The 19,731-nt window shown below is 39.2% G+C and overlaps 1 non-coding gene across 1 annotated transcript; it reads left to right on the forward strand.

Moving 5' to 3' along the window:
* Positions 1-19,251: 19,251 nt before the first annotated feature.
* On the forward strand, positions 19,252-19,442 carry LOC113198657 (U2 spliceosomal RNA). The gene has a single exon (XR_003302869.2). It is a non-coding gene; the product is annotated as a U2 spliceosomal RNA (small nuclear RNA).
* The last annotated feature ends 289 nt before the right edge of the window (positions 19,443-19,731 follow it).

Below are 19,731 nucleotides of genomic sequence, written 5' to 3' on the forward strand. Positions count from 1 at the left end.
AATAGGTTATTTAGAGGGATCCGGAGGTGGGAAGGAAGTGATGTAAAGTGGAGACAATATGGATGAATATAGTCAATTTTTCTGACTATATTTTTTATAATTTTGAATTTGAGCTACATAATGGCTCAAATATGTCTTACTTTTTCAAATATAAAATTTAATTAGAAAGGCAAACTACATATAAAATCAGGCTGAACTGAATTGCCCTGCATATCACACAAGCAACATAATATACATAGACTATAATTCTGTCAAATGCCTTGGAACACAGACTCTTAACTATTCATCCTTAACGAAATATATTCTAAGAACAAAAAGGAAATGCAAAGAAATCAATAATTTCCTGTTATTTTAAATCTACTTCAGATATATTATAGACCATGGCAAAAGTAAATATGTTAATGTTATTAGAACCTGAAATTTTCTATTTAAGAGGAAAGAGACACAAATACCAAAATTTTAAAGTTTAAAAAAAATCCCATAATATTAAATTTTATTTAGAAATTTCAATACAAATTCACATGTTTTTGTGGTTTGTTGTTTTGCTTTTGTTTCTTTTTGCAGTGCTGGGGATTGATCCCAAAGTCTAGTGTGTGCTAGATAAGCACTCTGCCACAGAACTACACCTCAGTCCCTGAACTCATGATTTAAATAAATATATTTGCTAGCACTGGCTTCTGAAAGAGCTTACAGGCAATGACATGCCAATGGTAATGAGCTCAATGAGTGCATTGATCTCATTTTTTAAACACTAATCTCCAATACAAGGACCCAGGGTTCCTTGGAGAAATGGCTGTTTCTGAGTTTGGTACAGGAAAAGCCCAAAGTGAACCCAGTTATTTTCTTCTACCCCCGAACTGAGAAGTAGCCAACAGAATGATGGGAACATGCCAAAAGGACACAAAGGAACCAGCCAGCTTGAAGGAGCTCCATTTGACCAATTTTGGAGTAACCTGAAAACCAAAAGAAATGGCTGCAACTGATTATAAAAATTAAGTCAGTAAAAATTGACAGTCCATAAGAGAGTTCACAGAAAGAAAACTATTTTGTCCTTGCAATTGATGTGACAACTCCTTATTCTGCAAATTAGCAATTAAAGAGAAAAAAATTATTTCTCCTACCTTTTTAGAAACATCCCTACCAATATGTTTAATATAACTTCAATCCAGCCTTTAAAGTCAACTTTCCATTCACGGGAAAAATTTGGGGGGGTGGGAAGAGTGAACTAACACCCTGAGGAAAAATCAGACAAATCTAGAATGTAGGTTAATTCACAAACTTTGGCCTTGCCTTTTCTGAAGGTCAATGTTTAAACAAAACAAACAAGCCAAAGATTGAGAGATTGTTCTTGTTTAACCTGATTGAGGGACTGTTCTTGTTTAACTTGCTTAACCAAATACAATGGGTGAAACTTGTTTGAATCTTTATTCAAAAACAAAAGCTATGAAAGACCTTTTGGAGACAAGGAAATTTGAATCTGAACAGAATATTAAACGGGTTATCAATTTTCTTGTGTATAATAATAGTGTAAGAGTTATGTAAGAAATGGCCTTACTCTTAGGAGATGCAGAGTGAAATATTTAGGGGTGAAATTTCAAGATGTCCTTTCTCCTTAACTCAAAAAATGCAGTTAGATAGATAGACATGCAGGCAGACAGACACATGGATACAGAAGAATCAAATATGATTAAATGTTCATAATTATTGAATCAAAGTAATATTTTTCATAATTGAAAATTGGGTGGAAAATTTTATATGAATTACATATAGTAGGAGATAATATTGGGTGTCTAATAAATAGTTAACCCCATGCATTTTTTTGTTGCTTTCCCAAATCACTGAGCAGAGCTTCCCAAAGTGATAAGGGCAGCTCATGGGAGTGGAAGAACCCTGAGGATCACCCTGTCTAACCTCTGGATGTCTCCATAAGGAGGGTGAGTTCTGATTCCTGAACACAGTGTCTGGTGCAATTTCAGGCCTAGTCTCCTGAAGCTTTGTCATTTTTCCCAATTAGAGAATGAGCTCTGGAATCAGAAAGATATGAATGCAAAGCCTCCCTGCGTGGTCTCAGGCCAGACACTGAGATGTACGATCCTCATCAGTAAACAAAAATAATAAGCCGTGTCTCACATCATTACTCTAAGGGCAAAGTGAGAAAAAAAAAAGTGTAAGAAGGGCTTAGAACAGAAATGCCACAGAGCCAAGAAGTCAATGCTGGCTTCTATTCCCAGCCTCCAGGTCCTTATCACCTTCCTGTTATTTTTCTGCTTCTGCTTTTCTTGCAGTCACCTTTCTGCATTTGCCTCACTTAAGTATCATGAGAAATGCCATGTGCAGAATTATAATGCAAATGAGCTCCTGCTTCTCCTTGTGGGTGTTCTTGCCCTGCCATCTGATGTGAGCCATGCTGGGCCATTCTGCTGAGACAACGTCATCAACAGCTGTTAAGGGCCTTGCTGCCTCCCAAACATGACAGAAGAAGGTAGTTTCACCCACGTTATTACAAAATAAAACACGGATGAAATCAGGGATGGTTTAAAAACAAATTATTTTAAACAAACACAAAATATTAGGAAAACATATAAACCCAGAAATCACTCGACATGTCGTTTGTTGTGTGCTACAGCTCATACGGAGGAAAAGCCAAAGGCTTCTAAAGTAAAAAATAATCACAGTAATTTGTGAAATGTTTAATATGTATCATGTACCAATCTAGATATTTTATAAGTATAATCACACTTAATCCTGATAGCAGCTCTTTGGAGAAGATATTTCCCTTTTACAGATGAGAACACTGAGGATCAGAGAGACTTGTCTAGAAAGTGATTGATCTAATAAAGTGCAGAACTATAGTTGCATCTGGAAACCACTGGTAACATTCACGGGCTATAGAGTTACCCTGCCCAGAAGACGCTCCAAAGAGGTCACCAAGGTGGCCAAGGTGGCTAAGGGTCCAGCTGGATGCTGATGTTTTTTCAGAACATCATCCTGGAAGTACGGTCCAGATGTAAATTCATGGCATAATCCAACCCCACTTGCTGCTTGGCTCAAAGCAAGCTCAATTTCAACCCCATGCTCTCACTCCAAGAGGATGTGATCCTTGCTGCATGTTTCACAAAACTAAAGCAACCATGAGGTTTGTAGCCCCCTGAGATGTAGGATCATCCCCAACCAATCCAAGAGTGCCTGAGTGCTGGTATCCAGGCATTGTCCACTGCAAATGTTTGCAGTGAGTTTTCTGGCTGCCTCTGCCTATTGTCCCCTGTGCAGACCATCTCTGCAGACCCAGAAATGCTTACCTGGAAGAGAATGCCTTGCCTGGGAATAAACTCTCATGCCACTTTGGATCACTTCTATAGTTCTTTCTATTCCTACTCCCTAATCAGAAAGTGCCTTTCAGTCTTCTTCACCCTGTGCCTGGTTTCTTGCTATCTGTCCTGGGTTGCAATTCCAATCCTTTCTAAAACTATCCTCTTCCTCTTTGTGGCCTCTGGCTTCTGCCACTTACAAATATATACATTGTTCCCATCAACAGATGTGACTCAGCATGTATGACTCAGTATGAGATTGAATATGAGGCTTTTCTGCACAAATTTTCCAGGTAAACCCTTGTAATCTGCTCTAATACCTTCCCAGAACTAGTTGTGTAAGTAAATGAGTGGTTACTATGTAAAAAGCTCTACTCTAGGTTCAGGGAGAGATGCTTAAATTCTGACAGAGGATAAAATTAACAGGTAGTTCCAGTGTGAAGCTCAATGCAAATGCTGTAATAACGATTCCAAGCAAATGCCCTCTGGGGTGCTCAGCTCTATTGCTATTCCCACATATACATTTTACAATCCAGCCAGGCCAAATCATTTTCTGTACCCATAATTTTCTCTACCTCCAACTTTTTATTCTTTCAACATGGATCACCTTTCAACCTATTATTAGCTTCAGCTGATAAATCCTATGTTACCTTTCAAGACTCATGGCAAGAATCATCTCCTCCAAGAGATGTCCTCTAATGGTCTCCCATAGCAAAATGTGTCTTCCCTTATAACTGATGGTATAGGATGGTGGTTATAAGCATGGCTTCTGGAGCCAGATTGTCTGGCTATGAATCCTGGCCCTACCACCTTCCAGATAAATAATATCTACCTATTAAGAGGACTGAGTTCATATGCATAAAACATATGGAAGAGTGCCTTGCTATAGAAAGCATCAAACAGTAATTTTGACTTCTGTTACTACTGCTACCATTAGTGCTACCAGTGGTAGAATAGCATATGTCACTGTGGATTATAATTCTTTACTTGTCTATCTCATTACTAGGATCTTCCTGAGCACAATAAACATTATAAACATTGTGCATTAAAAACTTGGTATCCTCCTCTCCAAGTGCATGTTCTAGCACATAGTAATAAACAGAAGTGGGAGGTAGGTAAAGTAAAATGAACAAATATGAGCAGTTTCACAGGATAAGACCTGAGAACAGTTTCAGAGCTGGTGTGACCTAAGACCTAAGATCTTTTTTTTTTTTTTTCCCTTTGGTAGTGGGGATTGAACTCAGAGGCACTTAACCATAGAACCATATACCCAGCCCTTTCTGTGTATGTTATTTAAAGACATGTCTCGCTAAGTTGCTTTGGGCCTTACTAAATTGCTGAGGCTGGCTTTGAAATCACAATCTTCCAGCCTCAGCCTCCTGAGCTGCTGAGATTACAGGCATGTGCTACTGGGCCTGGCCTAGGGCATGATCTTATTTCTGGTGATGAAGGTAGAATGGAGGTCTTCAGAATCTGGGAAGTCACAGACCTATGAAACCTGATATTAGAGGGATCATCCAAGTGGGTGTTTAAATCCACAAGATTGTGCCAGGAAATGCAGGGATGTCTTGGGAAAACAGAAAGACCAGGAATAAGGTCTTTTCATCAAAGGGGGGTTTATATGCAAGGGTTGGAAGACGTTGTTACAAAAGGGGAATGTATGACATTGAGAAAGGGAGAGATGGCCTCTCCCCAGCTCTCCACCTCCATTACATCCTCACTGCTCTGGCTGCCAGAGAGTTGAGCACATAAACTCGGTCAGTAAGTTCCTCCTTGGCTCCCAAAGATTGTACAGTATTTGTATGTGGGAGCTGTGTGTGTCAGTATACAGAGTTTTGTGTTTGGGCTCTATGACCTCACTATCCTTCATCCTCTTGTCTTCACCTCTCTCCACTGCATCCTATTTCCTCCTTGCCTTGAAATTTATGGTTTGCTCAGTTTTTATGGCTTTACTCAAACTTCATCAAGCCAGTTAACAGCCTCTCTTCAAACTTGACTGAACTGTCACTCTAGAAAGTCTTCCAGGATCACAAAACTTGATTTACATACTCTCCTCGGTGGCCCCTTAAGAGCCCATGGTGACTGTGTGACAGTGTATCTCACATTATATTATATATATAATATATATTATATATATGATATATGGTATATATTATTGGACTGTGACCTCCTTGAAAAGTTGGGACCAATCATTTTTGTATCTCCAACATCATTCCTCTCAAACATTAGTTTTATCAAATGGATGAATGAAGATTTATGGAAGTCCCCAGGGTTCTTCTACCTTCTGATGCCAGGGCTGGAGGATGAACAATCACTGCTGGTCATGCTTTGATTAAATAAGAACCATGGCGGCAAGCCTGCAGAGTAGCTGGTTTGGCTTCATCAAACATTAAGTATTCCAAAATGAAACATCTAATGGTTTATCTATGAATTCACTAGTTAAATGGTGCATGAGAGCCAATGAAATGAGAACCTGAGTTCCATCCTTGTTCCCTGTCACTAATTTCTCCATAACTATTTTCTGTATGATCCTGGATAAGTCATTTCATCTTGATCTGTAATTCAAACAGTGATTTTTTTTAAACTTTAAGTCATGATCCTTTAGTGGATCAAAACAATTTAATGGGCCAAAACAAACATTAAAATACGAAGTACAGTAAACAATAAGTGATAATATGACAGATATTAGATGTTAGAACATGTATATATGGGGTCTCATACGTAAATCTATTTCTTACTGTGGATCATCATGAGAAAATACTAAATGCACTTCTCTTTAGATTTCTTCCAGCTCTAAAATTCAAGATATATAGCATATTTTCAACTTTTCCTTGCAACTTTGAGGATAGAAATGAACATAAAAATTTCATTTTTAAGGAAGAATTACTTGTGCCAACCATCAGCAACTTCAGATTCTGCTGATGAAGCAGTTATTCCACACTGCTTCAATTCAATAAATTGTTCATGACAGTGCAATGACAGGTACCATACTTCCAGAATGACACAGTATCTGGCTCAATATTTCATGCTGGGGGTACAGAAAGAATCCCTTTAGGCCCTTCAGTGTCAACTTTTCTGTTTGGCTGTATATTGAACATAGCATATCTACCAAAGGAAGAGAAGGAGGAGGAAGAAGGGGGTGGGGGAAAAAGAAGAAAAGAGAAGAGGGAGGAGAAAGAGGAGGAGAAATTACTATTTCCTTCTCCTAAATCATACTACAACATGTAATTTTTCCCTCCTTGATGTACAAAATTCCATCACTGCCAACCCAATGATGTGTGTTAATCTTTAACCTGCCTTAAGATCCTGATAATTATAAAATAGTAATGCAACATACAAAGGTATCCTAAATGAAGTGTTAGAACCTAGGATTTTGTTAAGATCCTGAGTTTGGTACTCAGGGGAATCACAAATTCAAATTCCAGTTCTTGTGGTCCAGTCTGGCCATCTTCCCATGAGTGTTTTTGAATGCCACTCATGAGTCTGCTTTTCCTTTTCTCACACAAACCAGTTCCAAAGACTTACGAACCACATGGTCAGGTGAGTCATAGCAACAACCCACTTCTCAGTACCAATTTCTGTGTTAGTCAGCTTTTTGTTGCTATGACTGAAATACCTGAAGAGAACAACCTAGAAGAGGAAAGAAGAGTTCCACCTCATGGTTTCGGAGGTTCAATCCATGGTTAGCCAACTCCATTGCTCTAGGCCGAAGATGGGACAGAATATCAGGGAAACAGTAGAGGAAACCTGATTACCTCATGGTGGCTGAGAGAGAGAAAGAGATTGGTGCCAGCAGATTTGGTTCAGATGTGAGCCCACTTCCTGGATTGCAGCCTTCCCACACTTCCTTCTGCTATGGAATGTTATGTTATTTCCCAGGATGTTATGGTTTGGATTGAGGTGTCCCCTAAAAGCTCCTTTGTTAATTCAGGAACATTCAGGGGTGAAATGAGTAGGTTTCCAGAGCTGTAACCTAATCAGTCCATCCTAATTTAAATGGACTAACTGGATGATAACCATAGGCAGGTGGGGTGTGGCTGGGGGAGGTGGGTCCCTCCCTTGTTTCTCTCTCTCTCTCTCTCTCCCACCATGAGGTAATCAGGTTTCCTCTACTGTTTCCTTGATATTCTGTCCCATCTGCAGCCTAGAGCAGTGGAGTTGGCTGACTATGGACTGAACCTCCGAAACCATGAGGTCAACCTTTTTCTCTTCTACGTTGTTCTCTTCAGGTATTTCAGTCATGGCGACAAACATCTGACTAACACAGAAATTGGTACTGAGAAGTGGGGTTGTTGCTATGACTCACCTGACCGTGTGGTTCATAAGTCTTTGGAACTGGTTTGTGGAGGTGCTTGGAAAAGTTTGGGGATTCAGGCTGGAGAAGCCTTAGAATGCTATAAGCAGAACTTCATGGACAATTCTGGTGGAAGCTCAAAAGACTAGAATGAGGATAGGAATGAAGACAGAAAAAAAAATGTGCTCACAAGATTTCAGAGGGAATGAAAAATTTGGGGGAGATTGGACTAGAGGCCATTCATGTCATATTTTGTCAAAGAACTTCTACATTTTGCCCATTGGTAGACACAACCTGATCTTTTCTTAAAATTGGGAGCCATCTTGCCACAAAGCCATGAAAAGCTAATTTCGGCTTTACTATACATTACTGCAAATTCTGAACCTGCTTGGAATGCCTGCCCGTGCCTTGAACTCACCCATGCCTGGCTCTCTGACCAGATAGCAGCCCTCTCTGAAACTTTAGTGACACCTCATAAATATTGGCCTTCCCTGGCCAGACAACGACCCTCTCTGAGGCTCTAATGGTCCTCATAAATTCTGATGTTGGGGCCAGCAAAAAATGTAAACTACCGTTAGTATGATGCTTGTCAGAGTTCTGTTATCTGTAACCCCCCTTTGTGTAACTTTCTGGGCTATAAAGCTGGGCTACAGGAAAGCTGAGGCTGCTGTCTTGTTCCCGTGGTTTGGGGAAGGAGAGGCAGCCCGGCTGGTGGAAATAATAAGCTTGCTTTAATTTGATTTTAATTGGAGTCAGTGGTCTTTTCTGTGTCCTGGTCTAACACCCATGTCTTGAGACTTTAGTGGAAGACAAATTTAAAGATGATGGATTAATTAATCCGTTTGAGAAAACTTCCAGGCAACACAATATTCAGATAGTGGCACGGATTTTGCCAGAAGTTTTTAACCAGTACTAGGAGAAATGAGAACATATAGCAGAGCCAGAAGATTCTAAAAACTTGCAGTTTGGCCCTTTTTGGAATGGAAATGTTTATTTTGTGCCACTGTATATTGGATATATGTAACTTGCTTTTGATTTTTACAGGGGTTCATAACTAAGAGTTTGTCTTGAGTTTCAAAGAGACTTGGATCTTGAACTTTTGGGCACTGCTGGGAAGTTAAATCTAGGGAGATGCACTTAGTGTATTTTGCCTTATGAGATGAACATGAATTTGGGCAGTCCTGGGGCAGAATATAATGGTTTGGATATGAGGTGTTCTCCCAAATCTCCTGTGTTAATGCAGGACTACTCAGAGGTGAAACTATTAGGATATGAGAGCTATCATCTAACCAGTCCATCCTAGTGTGAATGAACTAACTGGGTGGTAAAGGTAGGCAGGTGAGGGTATGGCTGAAGGGAGGGGGATTTGGGGGATTTGGATTCATTTTCTCTGTGACCCCTTCTCCTTCTCCCCTCCCCACCCCTCTCTTCCTCCTCCTCTTCTTCTCTTCTCCCCTCCTCTGTCTTCCTCTTGTTTCTCTCTCTCTCTCTCTCTCTCTCTCTCTCTCTCTCTCTCTCTCTCTCTCTCCTTCCCAGCCACCATTAGATGAGTAGCTTTTTTCTTCCCTGTCCTTCAGGCAAGAAGCTCCACCTTGCCTTGGGCCCACAGCAATGGATCCAGCCAACCATAGGCTAAATCCCTGAAACTGTGAACTTAAAATGAACTTTTCCTAATCTAAGTTGTTCTTGCCAGGTCTTTTGGTCAGAGCATTGAAAGCTGACTAACACAGATGATCTCCCAGTGTGTGTGTACAAGGAGAGAGTACTCACATCTTACTCTCTTATAAGGTATTTATTCCACCATGAGGATCTCACACCTCACACTTATTTTAAGTATAATTATTTCCCAAAGGACTTCCCCCTAATACCATTCATTGGGATTAGGGCTTCAACATATGAACATAAATATTCAGTCTCTAATACTGTGGGAACCTCACAGTAGGAGAGTTTTTGGTCCCAAATCTGCCATCTGTCACCCAAGCTGGGCACTCGGGACCTGGATGTGTAGTCTTTAGGAGTCCTCTGAAGTTATGTCCCTGAAGCTTGACACCCTCCTCAGAGCAGGGCCCTCTAGTCCTGTACAGAAGCCAGCAGAGCTGGCTTTTCAGTGTACTTTCTCCCCCTGAGTAGACAACTGGGAAAATCTCTTTTCTAATCCAAAGGGAGGCCTTTTCTCCCTCCTACATCCCCCAGAACTCTGCCTGGTCTTCTTTCAGAGGGTTAGGATTTTGGAAAACAAAGGCAGAATGACCTATAGATCTTTTGCTTCCCATCTTGTCCTGTACTTCCCCGGAGGCAGTGTAACAAGAATGGTGAGAAGAGAGGGGGTGGGGAGCAGAGACTGTACAGGGAGAAAGAACAACTCAGTAGTTCCACTGTCCTCCAGCCATAAAGCACATGCACATAATATCTTTTCAATACTTAGGGTATTGTGAATGGGGATAGTTTTCCTAATTTCTCTTTTAGAGGATTCATCACTGATGTATTGAAATGCAAATCAAAATTAAGATTTCATCTCACGCAGGTCAGAGTGGCAGTTATCGAGAATAGACAACAATAAGTGTTGGCAAAGATGTGGGGGAAAAGGCATACTCATACATTGCTGGTGGGACTGCAAATTGGTACAACCACTTAGAAAATTTGGAATGGGTCCACCATTTGACCCAACTTTTCCACTCCTCTGTCTATACCCAAAGGATTCAAAATCAGCATACTATAATAATGCAGCCACATATAACAGTTCAATTCACAATAGCTAAATTGTGGAAGCAACCTAGATGTCCTTCAATAGATGAATGGATAAAGAAACTGTGGTATATATACACAATGGAATATTACTCAGCATTAAAAGATAAGAAAATATGGCATTTGCAGGTAAATGGATGGAGTTGGAGACTATCATGTTAAGTGAAGTAGGCCAGTCCCAAAAAACCAAAGGCTGAATGTTCTCAATGATAAATGGATGCTGATCCATAATGGGGTGGGCATGGGAAAAAATGGAGGCACTGTGATTGGGCAAAGGGGAGGGAGAGATGAGGAGGGGGCAGGGGGACAGGAAAGATCGTGGAATGAGATAGACATCATTACCCTAGGTACATGTATGACTGCACATATGGTGTACAACCAGAGAAATTATAAGATGTGCTGCATTTGTGTATAATGAATCAAAATGCATTCTGCTGTCATATATAACTAATTATAATAAATAATTAATTTAAAAAATACTTAAGGCAGGAATAGCTTCTCCCTTCTCACTGTTGTATCCCTGTTCCTCATCCTACCCCACTCTGGATTAAAAGCTTCACTTAATGCCCCAAACTTACCTTCAAAGAAAGTCAAATCAAAAAAATTTTTTCTTTTCAGAAGTTAGTGTTCCTTCACTGGGGTCAGAACTGACCTATTTCAGACATCTCAGGCATAAAACACCTGCTTCAGGCACTTGGAACTGATAGGTTTTGATGTTGGTTTTGAAGTTGGAATTAGAATGAAGTGAGATGCCCTTCAAAACATTCTTTCCTTCTGAGCTGCAGATTTTTTTTCCCCTTTTCTGATTCTAAATGGGACAGCCTCTAAAAGTTGGGTCTTTTATTAGCTATGGTCTAAACAAAGCTGCTGCTTTCCACTGGGGCTAACCAGTCCTGCAGAGGTATCTCATCCCCCAGCCCTAGGTAACAAAAGTCTCAGCAAGACCATTTCTCAGGAAGGGGTCTAGGGCCCCTGGATAGAGCTTCCTTCTACAACTGCTACAGTTGGATTTTAAATAGATCCACAAAGCCAAAGTATTAAAGGCTTGGTCCCTCGCTTGGCAGTAGTGGGAGGTGGTGGAAACTTTAAGAGAGGGGCCTCATGGAAGATTTTAAGTCATCAAGGGCATGTCCTTGAGGGAGATAATGGGACTCTGGCTTCTTCCTTTTTTTTTTTTTTTTGTTTTGTTTTGTTTTGTTTTCACTTCCTGGACATAATGATGTAAGTAGTTTAGCTCTGTCAGGATGAGCTGCCCCACCAAAAGCAACAAGGTCAACTATCATGGACTGAAACCTCTAAAACTCTCTCCCTCTTTTCCCCCACCCCCATTTTATTGTTTTTGCAGTCCTGAGGATTGAGCCCAGGACTTGTGTGCATGCTAGGCAATCACTCACATCCCCAGGCAACTTTTTCTCTTTCTGAATTAATTATATCAACTATTTGCTATAGTAATGAAAAGCAGGCTAACACAAGAAACAATGCCAACAAGGTCAGCAATTGGATGTCCCTAACAGCTGCTCCCAGACTCATAGGTGGCCAGGAAGGACACAGATGCATGTGAGTGGGACTGGGTTGTGCCTGCCAAATGCACAGAATCAATATTCCCTGAACATTTCCCACTTAATGAATAGATGAATTCTGGTTCTGTGCAACTGGTGGATCACTGAGGGTTTTCTGTAGCAGAGTGGGCTTCTCTGAAACCAAGTGGGTCTTTGAGTCGCCTCTCAGTTGATGTGAGCTCAGGAAATGGGAACTGATTTTTATCCTAGACGGAACTTAATTAGAGTGGAAGTTTGTTGCCAAAATATCTCAAGCTTCATTTCAAAGTCAAATCAAAATGACTTTTGTATAATCCACTGGTTTGCATTGCAAGGTGTTCCACACCTGCGCTCAGCAGCATTAGATCTGGGAATGGATTGCGGTTGACGATTCTTATCCTCTGAACCTGTTTCCCACCCATTAGTTATTAATTCTCTGATAATTTGGGAGTTTCCAGATAAAGATGAGGTGGGGAAATAAAAACCATTATGGCAAATGTTGTCAGTAATCATTGTAGGCTTCAACTGGGAAAACAGAATTTAATAGTCTATGAGTACCTGTTCTCTTCCATGCTTGAAGTTATAAAACCCAGGGTCCATCCTTTCCTAACACCACAAATATATGATTATATTAGTATTTATGAAGATATTTCTATGCCAGATTATTTACATACAATTAATCTTTACAGAGAACCAGCAAGAGAGGCATAATTATCCATATTTTACAGATGAGGTACTAAGGTTCTAAGTGGGCCATCCAAGTCTATACAACCAGTAAGTGGCTGAAACGTTATTAAGATCTGGATTTGCTTTATGTCGAATACCATGACTGAAGATTTTCAAACTAAATAATTTATATAGTGTAGTCAATACAAGCCCAATCAATTGTGCAAACCTTTATTAGCTTAAAAGAGTAGAGGGAAAACTATAATTTAATATAAAAAAACAACAACTCTCATTTGTTGGTTGCCTTCTGTTTGTCAGGAATGCTTCTAAGCACCTCATGTCCTTATTTTACATAATACACAAGATAGCTCTGGCTGTTTTCACCTTCATAGATAAGGACAAGGAACTCAGAGGTTACCTACTGTTCTTTCACAGAGCAGTTCAGTGGGTATTGGGCCCTACATTGAAAGATCCAAGTCAAGGATAAAGCTATGATATTAAATAATAAAATCATAGAATTTTAGAGCAGAAAGGGCAGTCAAGGTAACCTAGTCTAAAATTCCCACTTTGACGTGGGGAAATTAGGTTTAGGACTTTGCCCTCTAAAATCACATATTGTCTAATTGGTTGTAAATCCAAACTAGAATACAGACTCAATTCAATTAATCAGTTTTGACTTGAGTGCCTACTATGTGCTATGCATGGCCAAGTCTTCTCTTTCTCAGATCCCCAACTTTTCTCTCAGACCTTGTGCAGAAGACAGGAAATGGATAGGGATCATGCAGTCAGGACACAAGATCAAAGTCATGGAAGAGACTGCAATATTCAGTGTGTCCTGAGGCCAGAGGCGAGGGGCCAGAGCTGGATCATCAAGTGTAACTTGATCCTAATCTTGAATGTCAAAAATATTTTGAGTTACTTTGAAGTGACTTGTCTTGAATGAAATGAAGTCCAAGCCTTTTGATTTATTCCTCCTTGAACCCTAGAATTATTTATTTTAATGCAGTTAAGGGTTAGCACTTTATTTTTTAATTTCTTCTGGCTATAAACATTTGCACATATTTCAAGAAATGTATGTTGAATGAAAAAATGCGTGACTGAGAAAAGTGAGTTCAATGGGTTAAGTGAGTATCTAAGGTTATTTAACTATCAGCTATTTTGGACGTGAAGCTTACATCCAATTTCTGTTTCATTGTCAGAGCTTGCCTCCTTGGAATCTTTTACCACTATCAAAAAGGATAGTAATAGTGTGCCTTCCTTTACTCTAGAATATAAATATCAGCAAAATGTCTTGCAATCTTTGAAGAAGCAAATGTAAAAATCAGTGTGTGGAAAAGCAGGCATTATCTCTGGCAGTGTATCTCTAAAACAGATTGAATAATGATTGTATTTCTAAAATTCTCTAATCTGACATTAGAAATGTGCTTCCATTTGCAGAAATGCAATAATATTTCTATTTGCTGGGGTACAGGAGAAATGATACTTGAACAGCCTGCCTTCTTTAGTCAAATAAATGGGTAAGCTTTTAGCCAGCCCCTTCTAACTCTGTGTCCACAAGCATTAGTAGAAAATAAGATTTCTTTATAATAAAGGGAGCCAGGATGAGATACCACTGATTTAGTGTTTAGAATTCTGACAGTTAATGGGAATGTAGCTATGTAACTTTTTGGATCGATATGGCTATTATATACACTGTGTATGAATGAACCATTAATAAATGTCATAGAAAAAAAGATTGTACCAACCCAGTTTTGTTGACTTAACCATGCTGTAGGACTGGGGGTGAAAGAGGCTGGATATATGAGACAAGGAATAAGAGGGAAACACTCTTCTGAGTGGGAGAGCCCCTGTTAGTAGGGAAGAGGGCGGGGCAGGTGCAGGTCTGGACCCTGAGTATGGAAAGGCAGGGCACATTCTTTTTTTTTTGCAGGGTTATCTGGGATTGAACAAAGGAACATTCAATCTCTGAGCCACATTTCTAGCCCTATTCTGTATTTAATTTGAGACAGGGTTTCGCTGAGTTGCTTAGCGTCTCACTGTTACTGAGGCTAGCTTTGAACTTGAGCTCCTCCTGCTTCAGCCTCCTTGCTGCTAGGATTATAGGTGTGTGCCACCACACCTGGCCAAGGCAGGGCATATTCTTGAAACAAATACATTATTAGATCTGGAAATTCCTCTTAAACTCACTTGGATGTGTCTCAGCCAAGTCCTTAATAGGCAGAGAGATTTTCCTAATATTACAGAATTCCTTCCCTTTGCATATCTTTTTATTTTCCTCTCATACAACTTTCAATTTATAGCTAATGCTACCTAATTACTTTCACTATCAGCATATCAGCCTCAAATATATATTCCAACATCTGATGTCCTGAATGGAAAAGGAGCTTATCATACAAGGGGAAATTATTTTGCTTGCTGACAAGGAGACACCTCTTGCAACAAAAGTCTATGTATGTTTAGTGTAAATGATCAACTTGAATCTCCACCCTTCCTGGTTCCAGCCCTGATAGGAAGCAATGTTAAGTATGGAGTACTACACCTTCCTCCTCCACAGCAATTTTACAGGGTAGACTTAGTCTTGCCACTTTCGTAACTCAGGGCTCTGTGTTTCAGTCTTCCTTGGAGGCAGTGTGCCTAGCTAGACCTAGCCAGGCATGAGACAATCACCTGGGTGAGTTAAGTGCAGTTTCCACCTGTATCCTACATCTCAGGATCCAAAACTGGTGATAAGGGGAATGGGTAAGGGAGGAACATTTGCAGTATCAACAAGCACTTCAAATTGTCTAAGCCACAGTCAGGGTGAGGAGCCAGCTTCCTGGATAGTTGGATTTCTCTCTCTCTCTCTCTCCCTCTCTCTCCCTCTCTCTCTCTCTCTCTCTCTCTCTCTCTCTCTCTCTCTCTCTCTCACACACACACACACACACACACACGCACGCACAATTTTGTATGACAGAATTTTCCCTTGTTCACTTTAAATTGTAATCTTTTTGCAGGAAGCTCTGGATCCTATTAAGTCAGGACTTCTTGGTATTAGGATCAATGTGCCAAGCCCTTTGGGCAACACGTTGGGTTAAACATGTTTTCTGTCTACAGGAAACTAACAGCCAATTCAAACTATGAAAAATAAGAGTCTCTGACATGAATGATCAACTAATAGTCTAGAAATTAAAAGAGCTAAAGGTACTGAAGGGAGGATCCTGGTACATTTTGGTCCAGGTTCCATTGGTAACTGTCCTCCTAGGAGGCCAGGGAGGCCTCTCTTGCTACTGTTCTTTGCAGTGGCTGAAGAAACACCCAAAGGTGCAGTGGATCTGTATTGGGTACAGCTTTCCCTGTGGAGTTAGGCTGATGCAGTTATGGGGAGGGGAAGAATTGAAGAAAAGCTGGAGTATCCAATAAGGCCACAGAGCCCAGAGGTAAACACTCATCAGAACTGTAAGTTTGAAGAGGGAGATAGTGATAAGGAAGATGGAAGAAAGAAGTGAAAAGAGCCACTCCAATTTCAACTAAGAAGAGCATTCTGCCTGGTAAACTGGAAACTCAGCATATGTGGTTTGCCCAGTTGTATATTTTGAGCTTAATATTCCAGTACTCTAATTTCCATCCTTGGTTCTGCCCATCAGACTGCTCATTTTCTTATTCATCCATGTTTTACAGCAAGGCTAGACTTCTACTGCTGTGGCTTAGAAGCCATAGGTCTCAGCTAGGGATAGGAAGCTCCAAATCACAGAAAATTGTAAGACTAGCTGAACCAAACTGCAACACCCAAGATCACAATGGTCTTGGGAATAACCAGGCCTATGTGCAAAAAGGTATGCTGTGAAACAGATTGTTTACATTCTTATAAAACAGTGGATGGATGGGGTTCTGGTAGTGAAGTCAGCAGTGTGTCCCTTCTAAAGGTCTAAAGGATTTCGAAAATATACTGTGAGTATTTGTTTCTGTGCCAATAATGAAGCAAAATGTGTTTTCATTTTAAACAACCAGGAAAAAATGTTTACATCTATCTCAAAACTAGAGTCTGATGTTTAATTGTGAAAATAATGCCCATCCAAAATCTAAATAGTTTTGTTTAAAAGAAAACAAAAAGGGGGTTGGGGTTGTGGCTCAGTAGTAGAGCACTCGCCTAGCATGTACGAGGTGCTAGGTTTGATCCTCAGCACCACATTAAAAAAAAAAAAAAAAGGCATTGTATTGTGTCCATCTACACTTGAAAAAAAAATTTTTTAATAAATAAAATGAAGGTATCGTGTCCAACTACAACTAAAAACAAAATATTTTTTAAAAATGCATGCATTTGTAAGTAACAATGTTATTCATGCAATTTATTTATTAGCAGAACTTTACATCCAGATTTTAGCATGTAAGTAAATGACAAAATTTATTAATTTATACAAATTCATCTGGAAAATGAGATTGTCCTGAGCTTAAATGATTAAAAAAAAAGTATGGAGTAAAAATGAAGAATGTAGGGTTCTGGTTTTTAAAAAGCTAAAGATTAAATTTCCTTGACACAGTAACCGATACCATTCTAACCAAAGAGCAAATGGTCTAAAGGGTCTGCAAGCCAGTCAGGCAGGCACCAAGGGTCAGACTTTCCTGTGAGGAACTGGTGTCAGGCCCTGTGTAACTACCTAGCAGGGTTCATCATGGTAGGACAAATGTAGTCAAAGCATAATTGTGACAACAGAAAAGTCCAAATTCTCAATATAAAAAAATAAAATTTTTAGGGGCCTGATAATACAAAAGAAGATAGCTATGTACATACATATAGTAATATACATATTATACTACATATAATAACACCATACATATATGAATATATATAGTATATATATTACTAATATATATGTTATAGGTTACTATGTCAGATGTATATATGATATATTATATATATCATATATACATATATATTCTTAGTAATATATATTTATATTATATTATTATAAAACATTTATATATTTATTTATATAAATATATTTATATAAAATATATATTTACATAAAATATATTTTATATAATTTATTTATATAATTCTTTTGCCTGCTGACAAATATACAAATATATATATATAACTAAGAAAAATAAGGAAGATCAAAAACATTTTTACCACTTAAAACCTTAAGATCTTGTGTAAGGGTTTTCCTGAGACTTTAGACATCACCAGAATCGTAAGCAGGGACAACTTTTTCTTTCCTTCAGCAAAAAGTAAGCTTTGCAATCCTCCATCCATTCCCCAAATTGGGAAGACATAGGATACAGGTGGGTTTTGAGTGCTTCCTTAGCCAGCTGTTCCACCCCATTGTCTTTCAATTCTGGAAAGACCTCTTCTACATTTAAGCATGTTTTCCAACTGCAAAGCCAGCCAATCTTTTGTTGATCTTTAAAAGCCTGCAAAATTTCATTATATTGTTGTTTATTCCAAATTAGAAGCCTCTGGATTCTTTCCACTGGGGGTTTAAATTTTTTAGTTTATAAGCAAATGTCCAGAAAGAAATAACCAAATTAAAAATTGTCACCAAGATTCCATTTCCAGATGCTTCCTGGTGACTAATCTGCCATAATGCCTTCAGTCTTTTGTTTCTGTTTCCTGATTCACTCAGTGGGAATAATTTATCTTGTGAATTTGTTTAATCAAACTGACTAGAGTAAAGACACATGTTCAAAGTCTTTTTTGCAAAACTCACACTTTGACTCTCATGTGCTGAACGCTGCAGCAACAATTACTGGATCATAAAAATATTCATTCAGCTGCTTGAATTCCCATGTCACATATTTCCTATTAGCACTTAAAATTTAAATCTAGGTTTGAATTTAGTTTAAGTAAATTAATTACTCCCATTTTAAAATTTACTATAAATATTATAGATTTATCACAGCTTTGCAAATTTAGGATGACTTGTATAAAACTCTATGAACAAAGTTATGATCTTAATATTTGTCTTAATACTTTTTGATGTAAATTCAAGAACAGAGTGAGAAGTTGAGCTGTAATGGAAGATTGGAACCAGATTACTAAGGCATTCATTTATATGATTAATAGTTCAGTAGTTTATTTTTTGCTCACAGTTGCACGTGTTGCGTTGTGATTCTTCTGTTGATCTTTCTTGGCATCACTCATGTGGCTGCACCTGAGTGGCAGATTGGCTAGGGCTGTCAGCCATGGCACATTGATCTTAAATGTGTGACTACCCCAAATAGCCAGCCTGGGCTTTCTTACAGTTTTGTGGTCTCAAGGAAGAATTCTTAGAAGAAGCATTCGCAGAGTGTAAAAACAGAGCTTTAAAACTTTTTATATAGAGGCTGTAAGACCTACATTACTTATACCACATTTTATTCATCTGAGCAACTCACAAAGCTAGCCCAGATTCAAGGAGAGAGAAAATAGACTCCATCTCTTAAAGAGAAAAGTGTCAGAGACACATTGCAAATGCTTATGGGATGTGAAATAACAATGCAGCCATTTTTGGAAACCATCAACTACACTCCACCTCCTAGCTGAAATAATTCCCATTCCTCCCACGTGAAACACACTAATCACCACCTCCCTCCATGGCTCATCCTGTTAGGCATCTGCTCCAAGTCCAGGGTCTAGCCATCTCAATCAGGTGCAAAGAAGGGCTCCTTATGTTGCTTGTATATACTGATCAAGTGTGCCTTCTCTCTATCTGGAAGCCTCTAACCCTAAAAGGCAAGTTATATCACTTCTCAGCCTTTTGGCTAAGATTGAGTGTAGTGTCTGTTCTTGTCAGTTTAATATCTGATACATCCTTTATCCAAGGACAATATATGAAACGGATTTTTGGAGCAGGAAGATGGAATAGGAGCTTGCTCCTTCCACCCCACAAGTTGACCTGCTATTGCAGTACTTCCAAGAATGATGAACCAAACAAAACAAAAAAAAAAAGGCAAGTTATCTGCTTCCCACACACAGCACACAATAGTACAGGAAAACTTCTATGGATAAATCATTATATACTCTGTAAAATCAGGGCCATGAAGGGAACAGAGAACAATCATGGGGAAAATGGAGAGGTACCGTTCTCAGGAATATAGGTTAGGAACTTGGGATGTGTTATGGTTTGGATGTGAGGTGTCCCCATAAGCTCACGTGTGAGACAATGCAAGAAGGTTTGGAAGAGAAATAATTCAGTTATAACCTTAACCTAACCAGTGAATT

This window comes from Urocitellus parryii, chromosome 8 (assembly GCF_045843805.1).
Source record: "Urocitellus parryii isolate mUroPar1 chromosome 8, mUroPar1.hap1, whole genome shotgun sequence".
In the NCBI taxonomy this organism is placed as follows: Eukaryota; Metazoa; Chordata; class Mammalia; order Rodentia; family Sciuridae; genus Urocitellus; species Urocitellus parryii.